Here is a 14,228-nt window from a genome sequence, read left to right on the forward strand (position 1 = left end):
TGATGATGATGATGATGACGACGACGACAACGACGATGATTGATCAACAATTGTAAAGCGAGTGAGAGAATGTTGGTTGGTGCCGCAGACATCGATATTACAACTGTATCACGCCTTTTTGTACCTAGTCTGGACCGAGCGAAACCATCAATACACGAAGGTCCACACACCGTCCGTGTACGATGACACACAAACAGCAACGCACTGTCTTCGTGTAACTGCCCGATCTTCATAAAAAAAGGCAGCTGTTACAACAGGCTTGGGGCACTGAGGGCATATTCTACACCAGACTCCCCATCGGTTAAAATTTAAGAACCTTGACCATCTTTTTCACTGACAAAATGAACCGATTTAAATCTATACCAAACTTCCATCATGGACATGCTTAAGATTGTTTATCTGTTAGGATATATTGATATTGTAAAAAAAAATGTAATATAGTTTGTAAATGTAAAAGACCCGACCCGCTTAATAGTTATTTTAAATTTCATTAACCTATATGAAGATCTCCTTTACATGTGCGTTACCTCCAGAATTTATCTTATTCATATGTTGTTCCTTGAAAGAGCAGCAAGTTTAAAGTTATTTTCAAATGTTTTCCGAAAAGCACAAATTCTTAAAATACGCGAAAGTCTCGCAAAGCACTCATGCGACAACCTTCATCGTGCCCTGAATTTATAACTGCAACACTAGAGAGCTCGTGAAGTTTGCAAAAATACCTTTTTTATGCTAATCGTATCAGTTTCTTATATAGACACCATTGAATCACCTCCTTAGTTTGGGCGAGCCCTGGAAAGTTTAGCCGAGGGAATGTTTATCTAACATCGAGACCCTCTCTATTTATGGCTTTTATAAACATGTAAAATAATATTTGTAATTATAAACATGATATATTATATGCCTAATTGCATGCGTTTATAATTTAATCACTTTAGCAGAGAAAGCGTTTCGCACGAAAACTGAGATCTTATGTATGCCATCTCTAAGCGGCCAGGGACCACCCATTTTTTTTTGTTATTTAACTCCGAAAAAAACACCATAACATGATGTTGGGATAAAAACTACAAAAGAAACATACACAATTCCACAGAAAAAATATGTATTTTATTCTTCTTACGTTTAAACAAACCACTCTCTCGTTCGAGTCAACAAGGCCTTTTCAAAACAAAACAGACGAGTAGAGTGTGATTTGTGAATGCGATTAGAGTTCGGTGTAGTTAAATCTTAAATCTAGGATATATTTATCATAGCAGTATACTTGAAATCAAATGTCTAAATAATTGATATCGTATATGATCCGTTTGTTATTTATCAGTTTTCTTTCAATATGTTTGTTATCAGACACAAACATTGAATTGAACAGTGAATACATAGTGTTTTGAATTCTACAACTAGCAGTTTAATTCTCGCACACTCTGGCAAAGATTTCACGCAGTAATTGTGAGAACATAAATATATTATCGACACATGTGTTTATATAGAGGTGGTAGAATGAGAAACAAAGCTATTAAAAAGTGAAATTGAAATCTGAATGCACTCAAATATATCAAACATGTTGGGTTTTTTGCTTCACTTAAATTAAAATTAAAATTGAATAAAGTGTAATGACACCACTGTGTCATGTGCAAGCACGTACCGTGGCAAGGGGAAGAGAGTGCAAATTAATGCATATTGTCTCAAGCTGCGAGAAACGAGGGAATTTGTCACTTTCACACAACCTCAAGCCACAAGTCTCCGGGGTGTCGCCTATCGCTATAATTTGAGCGCAGTCAAAAATGATATGAGAATTCCTATCATTTATCTTGTAGGTTCAATTAAGTAGATATAATCCATTATGTTAGGTTTTATATTTTTTACCAGATAGGTGTATGATTGGCTAGAAAATAGGTCAACCATCCTCAAATATATATATATATATATATATATAATAACAGTAAATGTAAATGTCGTATTGACGCTGATTAATTGTCGTTAGGTGGTGACAGTTAGATCGATGTGACATTTTTATTCTAAAAAGAATATAGGGGCGGTGGGGTAGCCTAGTGGTTTAAGCGTTCGCTGGTCATGCCGGAGACCCAGGTTCGATTGTGAAACCATATTGATATAAAATTATATTTTCTTGTCGAAGTTATTGGGGCGAGTGGGCGAGTTGATTGGCGAATGGTCGTCGGTATATGGATAAAATGTTACCGATACGAGGGCAAGTATTTGGCTCACTTACTCACACACTGAACCCATCTGAGGAACCGAATAATCTTTTTTTTCTTTCTGTGACGAGAGAATGCATCGATGCGTTAAACCCACTGCTACAATCGTCAAATGTGTGAGAAAAACACGCACCGGCGCTCCTACATATACGCGTTATACTCTTATTTCGTTATTTGTATGTTTTGCATTTTTTACATCTTCGACTAGACGTTATTAGGTTGTTTTAGAAATATTTATGAGCAATATCTAAAAGTTATTTTGGGCGTGATGAATGGCTACATTGAATAATAATAAATAAAAGCGACAAAAAACATTTCCATAAACATAAAAAAATCTCTACTAAAAGCAGTGTCCATTCCGACTATATATCATAAGCATGTGTTTATGAAGCACTATCAAATAGTGTTGACATCAGCTGCTGGGTTTAAAGTACGTACAGCATCGAGCAAATGGAGTTAGCTAAACGTTAGATGGCCAGATCTCTCCACAAACACAAATCATGCACACACTACCACAAGTCAGTTTAAACATCTAGGCAACAAACACGTTCACACTGAACTGAAATGACGCAGACACTAAAACTAAACCCTGGGCACCGAGGCTTGGTAATGTACGAAAGTTAATGATATACAAGCGTTGCATGAGCCGATGCGTCAACACCCTGTTTGTGTCAATACTTGAAATGCATAACTGCACAATGCACAGTGACATTTATTTAGCAGAATTTCATTTAATTTTGAAGAAGTCCCCATAATATCGTAGCACCAACTCATTGAGACCTCGACCTTGTTAGCAGTGTTGTAAAGTAAATACAACTTCTGTGACAATTTCAATATTGTCCACAAAAAACCTACCTGTTGTAAATGGCAATATCCGAAGACCTCAACGCGCACCAAATCTTATAGAGTTCCAGTAATATCGCTGACACGAAAGTTTATTGACTCAAATTCGTTCTCGTCCCAAATCCCTTTCTCATGGATTCCAGAGGCGGTTTTGTACCTATCCATCGACCCATTTTTTTAAAGAATAACACCGTAAACTGGCTCAGTTTCATATATTTAAAAAAAGTAAACGATTAGTGTGGTGCCGAAAAGCGGCGTCTTTGACACTCATCAAACACTTAAATATTTCTTTGATATCCGTTCAACTCCTCGTCAAAATGCTATACCGCGAATCAAATTACTACGATACAATATAAATAACAATTTCGGACACAATTGTGATAGACATAAACACATCTACAGCACGGACACGTGTTTGCGGTTAAATCCCAATCTCTCTGGTACAGTCTGGAATAACCTTCTGCAATAAAATGTCAATTTCATCATTAAAATCTCACACTACATTTTCTAACCCGCCTTTATTTGTGTTCTCAAATGGCGTGGTCTAAACTTTTCCTTAAACCGAAAGGAAGTTGGCCTCCCTGATGGCAGAGAGTCGGTTAGGGTATGCGCGAGATGAGATAGAAGATGGATGGATTGATGGATGGTGGATGGAGTGAGATTGATTAAGAAGCAGTGGAAGAAACAATGGTCGTATGAGATGGATGAGGTTCAGAAGATGAATTGAGGGGTTGATCGTATAGTTGGAGAGGATCGCGGAACGGCTGGTGAAATGGATACAGATACTTTTACTGGGAAAAATAATTTGAGATCATGTAAGAAGGGCGACTCTCGACACATTGACAAACGAACGAATGGATCAGTACTAGGGAAGACTATGCTTGTTTGTTTGTTTGTTGTTTAACGCCCCAGTCAGCAATATTCCAGTTATAGGACGGCGGTCTGTAAATAATTGAGTCTGGACCAGGCAATCCAGTGATTGACATCATGAGCATCGATCCACACAATTTTGATACATTGACATGCATCAACCAAGTCAGCGAGCCTGACCACCCGTTAGTCGCCTCTTACGACAAGTATAGTCGCCTTTTACGTCAAGCATGGGTTGCTGAAGACCTAGTCTAACCCGGATCTTCACGGGTAGAAGACTATGTGAGTGCATGTGTCAGCTATATCCAGCAGCCTGAAAAAAATGTATCAAGGCATTGAATTCAAAGCGATAATGACAGACAATACTGAGTCTCGAATAATAGTATCTGCCGAAACCGTTTCAAGCGGGCGTAAAGTCAAACTGGAGATGACAATTATATGAATGGGTCACTAAAAAAATATGATGACACCAGGTATTCGCGAAAAGGGTAAGAATGTATTGAGAACGTCCAGCCACACAGTTTTCACAAAAAAAACGTAAGCGCCATTGAGTAAGCAGGGGTGCATCTTCCCGAGGCAAGGGCGTTAACTCACTATACAAGTCCAACTGGACTAGTCACTTAACGCCTCTGCAACGGGTGAGTGAGTGAGTGAGTTGGGTTTAACGCCGCTTTTAACAGTATTCCAGTTATATCGCGGCGTGTCAGCTTAATGTGGGAGGAAAGCCCCAAGTGATGCCTTAGACGACTGGGCCACCCGTGCCCCCTCCTCTGCAAAGGGAAGATGGGAGAGGTGAAAACTCCATGTACAGGTCATAGCATAGGATAGCATCGCGCATCATTTTGACAAGCGACGTGTCATATTTAGTAAATTACTCTCAATGTCCTCCATCAGACGCTTCTTATATACGACTGAGTGAAGGTTATACACCTCCAAACCATGTTCCCGGACAACAGATGTACAGACAACTACAGCCAATTAATGGACTGATGGACAGATGGATGCAGGCAAGAAAACATAAATGGATAGTATCAAGGAAAGGTGGAAGAATGACGGATGAAAAACAAGCAAAGAACAAACGAATGGTGATTTAACGAGAATCCAGACGCTAGTCTCCCGTTAGTGTATATATTTTGTTTTGTTTGTTTTTCGTTTTTTCTTTGTCCGAATTACGACTGGTTTGACATTTTGTAGTTTCCTTACTGTAATCATCCTTAACCGTGAGAAAGTGTTAGATATTTATGTGTGAGAGCGCTAACGCATAGTCTCGGTACAGAGAACACGTGTGCCTCCCTGCAAGTTTCAACCGTGCATTTGATATCAAAATATCGGTGACGCAGACCTGGCGTTTTAACGTACACTTATCTGGGGAATCAGCTCAAGACTCACTGGTAATAAAGCATACACGAATTCGACGCATATCATGACAACATTCGTGTATTCAATCATAGACTATAAAATTAACCATAAAAAAAGTTATTAAAAATAATAGATTCAATAAATCATTTTTCGAGAAAAACTCTTTATCAAATGGGTTTAATGGGATCTGTTCCGGTAGATAATCGAGTCTGATTATTCTCTAGCTAGACGTTTTATATGTAATGAATGCTTAACATCAATTATGTCCGTATGGTGGCGACGCGTCTTTCATCTTTCATGACTGGATTAAAGTCGAAGATTTTTTTCCAACACTTTTTTAAGTCGTAAAAGTATTACCCTTTACCTTAAACGTTAAAATAGAAATGCCTCAACACGTTACGATTTTATTTTCTACGATATTTAACCGTGGAATATTATTTCTAATTCTGGATTTGTTTCCATATATGGATTTCCCGTGTGTTGGACGCTGCCCCTATTTGCCCTTTGTGTACACGAGCCCCGGGATCTCGGCCCTTCCTGGCTGTGCATGGGAAACAAACACAGCCCCCGATGACAGTCGAGCGCCAGAGATGTGAAATATGGAAACATAATTTTAATATGATCTTGACAAGTTCCTTCCTCGGGGTTTTGTTTACGGTGCGTGTCGAAAAGTTGATATTAGTGTAAACAAAGCCACGGCATCAAACACTTTGAGTACACTGAAATGTATAAGATCAGATGAAGAAAATGATACTTTTCTTTGATTTGATGGGAAACAGGGGAAATATTTATTGTTTGTTGAATCCATATTAGGTTTAACCTCTAATGAATGGTTTCATATATGTCTGTGATTTTCGATATTGATAAGTTAAACTTTGTTGTTTAAAAGTGGAATTAAATAGTAAATGCTTCACTGTGTACATCTGGTTAGATGGATTGTTTGCACTGCTGGTAACAATAAAATCTGTACGTGACCGTCCAATGATGTCAACTGAGAGATTTCTGACGAAATGGTGTTCGTGACTGGAATGTAAGGGAATGTGTGGCGCCTTTTTTGAAAGAGGGTCGTATTTTCTATGTCTTAATCTCTATGAAACCATGATAATATAAGGGTAACGCTATTTTTCAGGGCATTGCCATTTGCAGAAGACCGAGGTCTTCCATTAACTGCCCGACGAAGGATGGCAGCTGAAAAGATCAAGCTTCTGCAAATGATAATGCCCTGAAAAATAGCGTTACCCTTCTATTATATCTATTTACTGCAATCAACACGAATGTCACCGACCCGCTTTTACAATTATGGAAACGTCATAGAACAAACCAGATGACGTCACTATTGAACGTGACGTCACCTATCCTATCCTTGGACGTCACCAAACATCGGGCGTGATAATGCCCCGTCGTCAAGCAATATGAGAGCATTATCAAGTTATAGTGGCGTTTTAATGATAATTCCATCCATTTTAGCTATAATTGCTTATAATTCACTTAATAATCATGAAATAACAGGAACAATGACCTTTAGTGGCAACACGAAATATTCACGCTTTCTTGCTAACATGGCATTTTGTATTCCAAACGTACTCGACATGAAAATGTCCATCACACAGACACACACAGACGCACGCACACAGAGAGAGAGAGAGTATTCTTTCGTTTTAAAGTAAAGGTTAAACATACGTGAAACATTCATACGTTCCCATACACGTCCAGCTATGAAAAGACCGCCTCCGTGGTTTAGTAGTAGAGCGTCTGCCCAGAGAGCAAAGGGTTGGGGGTTCGATACCATAAGACGTTAAGAGATGGTACTTGTTGTTACCCTGGCGCTCGGCATTAAGGGGCTAAAACAAGGACTGGGTCGGAGTCAGTATACTGTGTCTGAGTAGGGTATTCACTGCGTCATGGTATCTCAGTAGGCTAGCACTACAAAATCGGCATTAGTCCAGACTAGAACAAGCAGCCACACACACACGCGCGAGCGCATGCAAGCCGCTATATAAGTGCAATAATCTTGAACGTGACGTTAAACCTCATTTCACCTCACCCCAGAAGCCATTAAAGGCTCCCAACCTTCGCATTACTAAACACAAAGCAACACAATAAATGACATTTGATAGACACCCCATACGATTTATTTTAACATACGGACCAAAGCTTAGTACTTATCACAAACTATAAAGAAAAGATCAGTTTCCTGACAGTAATAATGACGTCATAATGAGACATTTCAAACCATAATCACTTGATGGATCGTTGTTATTCAGATAGAATCTTAATACATGTACATAGAAATTCGTACACTGTTACTATCCAATAGCAAAATATGTCATATCTTTTACTGTTGTTTATATATCATGCAACATTTATGTTTACGAAAGTTAACAAACATGCACAACCAACGTCCCGTGCACGCACGCTCAGAACGAACCGGAAGTGGGGAGATATTGCACCTGGAAGATGTACAGCTGCTTTAGGTTGTGTTAATGTCACAAGTTGTCAATTTCACCAGATTAAGATGAAATACACCAAACCTTCTTCATAAATCACGGACATTCCATTATCAACATTCTTTAGATGGGGTTACGGAGTTCGCCGGGAGTCATGACGTCACGGCACGACTGTCACGCGCCTTGTTAATGAGTGATCTGGGATCTATGTTTGATTGACAGATAGTTGTACTTCTCGTCTCAGTGTGTGTATATTTCATCAGCACATTCGTCTTTGTCGCATTCGCAGAAAATGTGTTTTGATTGATAACCAAATATTCCTCGATTTTTTTCCCGGCAACATCATTGTAGATTAATTTCACCTTTATTTAGAATGATAAAACCTTACTCTCACATGCCCCTTTTATTATTGGTATTTTTCTTCATATGTCAGACTCAACATATATTCAACGTGGTGCGTCTTTCGTTTCATTTTATTACTAAAACAAAATATCAGAAACGGATAAAAGAAAATTATTAAATTCCGTGGTTGCGTATTTTTAACATAATATACACACAACTGCTTACAATGTATGTGAATACTTTTTCTTATCTTGTTTTGGAAATAGATATGGTAAATTAGAAACAAAACAATGCAGAAATAGATTAAAGGTAAAAAATAATTTAGTTCCGTGGTTGCATATTTTTAACCATGAGTATAAATCCAACGGTATAAAATGTTTGTGAATATATTTTTTGTCTGTGTCGTATTGGAAATACATATTCATCCAATAGAGTAAATTAGGAACTAAATACAAGAAATAGACGAAAGATACGAATAATTCACTTCCGTGGTTGCGTATTTTAACCATGCGTATACATACAACAGTATGCATAGCAATCTGTTATAGGAGAAGCAAACCACGGTGTCACGATGATCGCAAGAACAGCAGGGTTAAAATGAGATCCGGTAAGACTTGAAATCATTAATAGTTTTGACTTGCTGAAGGTGTCATAACGCCTGACGAACATTTATGACGTATTACATGTAATGTATATCCAGGAGGATCCCGAATGCCAATCAAGGCATGAAATGTAAGACAGAAAGTGTCATGCGTGGATACGCTGGTGCCATGACTGACACATGTCAGTGGCATGACCTTCTCGTGTTGGCTAACTGGATTACGTCAATAAACCCATGTTACCATCATGGGCAATTTGCCGTGAAGTTTGCGCATAACACAAGACACAGTAGACGGTGTTGGCCTTTCCTCCAGCATGTTTTTTGGTATGAGTGAGTGAGTGAGTGAGTTTGGGTTAACGCCGCTTTTAACAGTATTCCAGTTATATCGCGGCGTGTCAGCTTAATGTTGGAGGAAAGCCCGAAGTGATGCAGGTCCCAGACGTTTACCACTTCGGTGAAACCCACGAGCACGGGTATGGTGCTGACAAACCTAGAAACATAATCGGGGCGAAGCGAGCTTCGAACCCACAGTCATCGGTCTCTGGCGTGCCCAAGGGACGCAACCATGCACAGCGAATCGCGGCGCCTTAAACGACTGGGCCACCCGTGGCCCCATTTGGGGTATGGACGCGCTGGGACACCCCGATGGATGGGTGTGAATAGGTGAGTGAATAATGTCTTAATTCGCTGTTTGCAGTAATCAAGCAAAGTGACGACGGCAACAGAGATTGGGATTCAAATACATACCAATGAGAGGAATCGAACGCGTGTTTTCCGGAATAAAGTTCAACTACAGACTAGACCCCCGTTCTTCCGTCAGTGAATCAGACTTAACTACAGACTAACGCACCAGTCTACCGTCAGTGAACCAGACTAAACTACAGACTAACGCACCAGTCTACCGTCAGTGAATCAGACTAAACTACAGACTAACGCACCAGTCTACTGTCAGTAAACAAGGATAAACTACAGACTAACGCACCGGTCTACCGTCAGTGAACCAGGCTAAACTACAGACTAACGCACCAGTCTACCGTCAGTGAACCAGGCTAAACTACAGACTAACGCACCAGTCTACCGTCAGTGAACCAGACTAAACTACAGACTAACGCACCAGTCTACCGTCAGTGAACCAGACTAAACTACAGACTAACGCACCAGTCTACCGTCAGTGAACCAGGCTAAACTACAGACTAACGCACCAGTCTACCGTCAGTGAACCAGGATAAACTACAGACTAACGCACCAGTCTACCGTCAGTGAACCAGGCTAAACTACAGACTAACGCACCAGTCTACCGTCAGTGAACCGGGCTAAACTACAGACTAACGCACCAGTCTACCGTCAGTGAACCAGGCTAAACTACAGACTAACGCACCAGTCTACCGTCAGCGAACCAGGCTAAACTACAGACTAACGCACCAGTCTACCGTCAGTGAACCAGACTAAACTACAGACTAACGCACCAGTCTACCGTCAGTGAATCAGACTAAACTACAGACTAACGCACCAGTCTACCGTCAGTGAACCAGACTAAACTACAGACTCACGCACCAGTCTACCGTAAGTGAACCATGCTTAACTTCAGACTAAACCCCCAGTCTACCGTCAGTGAATCAGGCGCAATGTCCTGTCCGATCTAACGATATTTTATCGTGGAGTGTATTCCTGCTTTATTGTCTGACCCGCAGTACGATACGGATGTCTGAAAGATCTTGATATGGCCGATGCAGGGAAGGTGTCCTCTGAGCTGTAACGTGAAGTAAGTGATGGCTCAGTTTTAACTCCTTGGGCGCTGCAGGCAGTATCATCTCATGGTTACTTGTTTATTTACGGTCGTATATGTTTAAACACGTTTCTGTTTTAAGTGATGCGGACGTGTTGACTTACACTAAAACTATGTTTTGAAAGTTAGGAGAATCTAAATTGAAATGTTACCGATTTTAAAGATTTAAGCTTTGGTTTTCAGGTTTCCAAAGGTAAGCGGTTGCACCAGAGGGTGCTGCACAAGACCCCACCCCCTTATGTCGGTCGTAACACGAGGGATTGTGGACAAGAATTAACCCATGCTTGGCGTGACAGCCAACTGGTGAGGTGAGGTGAGGTGAGGTGAGGTGAGGTGAGGTGAAATTGGGTTTAACGTCGCGTCCAAGATTATTGCATTTATATAGCGACGTGCATGCACGTGTGTGTAAGTGTGTGTGTGTGTGTGTGTGTGTGTGTGTGTGTGTGTGTGTGTGTGTGTGTGTGTTTGTACTTGTCCGGACTGATGCCGATTTATAGTGCTAGCTCACTGAGATACCATGCCGCAGTTTAACATATATACCCCACTCAGTCACAGTATACTGACTCCAAGCTGACCAGTCCTTGTTTTAGCCCCTTAATGCCGAGCGCCAGACAGGGTAACAACAAGTACCATCTTTTAACGTCTTTTGGTATGACGCGGCCGGGGATCGAATCCCGGACCTTCCACTCTCAGGGCGGACGCTCTACCACTAGACCACGTAGGCGGTGGAGAGAGAGCCAACTGAAGCGGACCGTGTGGGTGCATCGTTGCTCATCGTTTTAGTCACTGGTTTGCCTGGTCCAGACACGATTTTTTACAGGCCACGGTGATATGGCTACAATAATGTGGCGTTACACGTCGTTCAATCACTCATATAGGTTACACAATTAAGATGGACTCGTGTGTCCTTCACATTTCTATTTTCAATATTACATCAGAGCATGACACGAAACGGCTGACTGAATAATACAGAGATAAAGATATGAGACAATAGATATATGGCTGGATTAGATAATATGAAATGACTAGCAGTACCGGTCCTAGCACCAGACAGATGCGGTAGGTAGTGACTTCAATGATTGATCACCCCTGTTAACGACCCTGGTGCCATGTGTCATGTACTTTTCTGTAAAGGCGACCCAGCCCGACACCAGCCGACCACTTGTGACCACCTGTACGTCTCAAACGCCACCTAGCGGCCAAGTAACCCGTCACCTTATCCGCCATCTTTCACCCCTCGCTGCGACAACCGACATCGTGCCTGGCCCGAGAGGCGGCGCTTTTCAACTTCCGCGGCGGCCATATTGATAAAACGTCACACCCCCGTGTGAATATGACAAGGCGGGGTGTGGTATCTACGCGATCACGTGACAGTTATGTATTCGGATGACGCGAAATGGTAGAAGTCTTCCTCGAATTTAAGGAAATATCTGCGACCTGTCAAACGGTTTTCGGATTCTGTTCAGTTCGTGTACAGCCATTCATTCCGACACGGGAAGCTGCCACGTATTGGAGATCTCTCCGTAACACATCTCTGACAAATATATTCAAACCAGGTCCTCCGTAGCGATTACACGATACCTCGCGGAAACACACGATTTTTTCCGACTGTAATCTGTATGTAACTATTCTGTAACGGTGAAATAGGTTCGAAATTATTGAGTACTTGCGACCCTCTTATCCGCTCGCTTATCTAAATTCAAAATGTCGATTGAAATCTGAATCGATTGGAAGGGATTCAAACCACTGTCACCAGAGTGCCTTTTGGCAAAGTGTGTTTAAATGACCTCGTACGAGGTTCTGGGTGGAAGCAATGGTCTGTTAAAGAGGATGCATGGGTCACGGAACGAGTGTTGCCACATATGAAAGGCATCAAAACACGTGTCGTACAACTTGTTTAATGTTAGGACAACGCCTGAACGCGCAATGTCGGAACTGACATCTTTAGCACGTATAAGCATGATGTATACCACGGAAACGTCGCTGTATCTTATTCACGACATTGAGTCAACAGACTCCTTGTTTAAAACATAGAATTTTGGTAACACATATGTTGCTTTTAAAAGTTTTTTCGAAATTCATTTGCAAACAAACAGCTGCTATGTTATTTGTCCACGTTCCTAAGAATATCTGTCATGTATTACGTTTCATACTATAGCATAAAATATAGTCACTTTTCTTGCGTATCAGATATCGGATTCTCATAATGAAGATGTAAGGGACATATAACTGATTTAAAGGGACCTTTTGCAAATATAATTTCGCTTCCAAAAATAATTCTTCGTCGTTATCACAGCACAAGAAACAATTTTTAGCGATTGAATTGAAGTATATGTGTTTATCATCCATTACACATTTATATTATCTGGCCATTTATTTATCCAAAACGTTTTTACTGCGTGGGATTGTTATTTTTCAAGAACAATCACAGACCTCGTCGGAGGATCATATGTACGGTTCATCATTCTCTTTGGCATGGAATCTGAATGTTCGGGCCGATCACTGAGATCCGCGTACAAGCTTTAAGGAATAACTGCAGTTCCATGATGCTCATGTCGTAAGATTTGTTTAACTTTGTTTGTTGTTTAACGCCGCACTCAGCAAAATTCAAGCTAAATGACGGTGGTCTGCAAATAATCAAGTCTAGTCCAGAAAATACAGCGATTGACATCATGAGCATCGATCCACGCAATTGGGATACGATGACATGCATAAACAAAGTCAGCGAGCCTGACCACCCGATCCCGTTAGTCGCCTCATACAACAAGCATAGTTGCCATTTACGGTAAGCATGGGTTGCTGAAGACCTATTCTACCCCGGATCTTCACGGGTCTCTGGAGGGTAGCCCAGCAGTTGATGCATCCGCTCCTTGGGTTCACTACCAAGTTTGATTCCGCACATAGACACACTATGTGTAAGCACAGGAACTCGATGATAGCATGTATAGCATAATATATTCGGATAGAAAAAGAAATCACACCCCTACATATAGACTATATGTAAAAAGAGGTATGATTTTATTTTTATCCGAATGTGTTATGCTATCATCGATTTTCTCTGTGTGTGTAAGCTATCATGTTCTGTGTCTGCTCAAGATTTCATGACTTAGGTTGACATGACGATACAAATGTGCAGAATAGAACATGCTGCACCATCAACTTCCCAACCTGGTAATCTTCTATCAATATTGGGTGTCTGTATCATCGACTTCATAAGAGTGGTGTCTATTATAGGCTGGGGCGGCCTACGTGGTCTAGTGGATACAGTGCCTGCCAAGAGGGGAAGGTCGGTGGTTCGATTCCTGGCCGCGTCATATCAAAACACGTTAAAAGATGGTACTTGTTACCCTGCCAGACCGCCTCCGTGGTCTTGTGGTAGAGCGTCCGCCCGGAGAGCGGAAGGTCCAGGGTTCGATCCCGGGCCGCGTCATACAAAAAGACGTTAAAAGATTGTACTTGTTGTTACCCTGTCTGGCGCTCGGCATTAAGGGGCTAAAACAAGGACTGGTCGGCTCGGAGTCAGTATACTGTGTCTGAGTGGGGTATTCATGTTAAACTGCGGCATGGTATCTCAGTGAGCTAGCACTATAAATCGGCATCAGTCCGGACTAGTACAAGCAGCCACACACACACATACACGTGCATGCACGTCGCTATATAAGTGCAATAATCTTGGACGCGACGTTAAACCCAATTTCACCTCACCTCACCTGTTACCCTGCCTGTCGCTTGGCTTTAAGGGATAAAACAAGGCCTGGCCGGCTCGGAGTCGG

This window comes from Haliotis rufescens, unplaced genomic scaffold (assembly GCF_023055435.1).
Source record: "Haliotis rufescens isolate VD_foot unplaced genomic scaffold, xgHalRufe1.0.p SCAF_11, whole genome shotgun sequence".
NCBI lineage: Eukaryota > Metazoa > Mollusca > Gastropoda > Lepetellida > Haliotidae > Haliotis > Haliotis rufescens.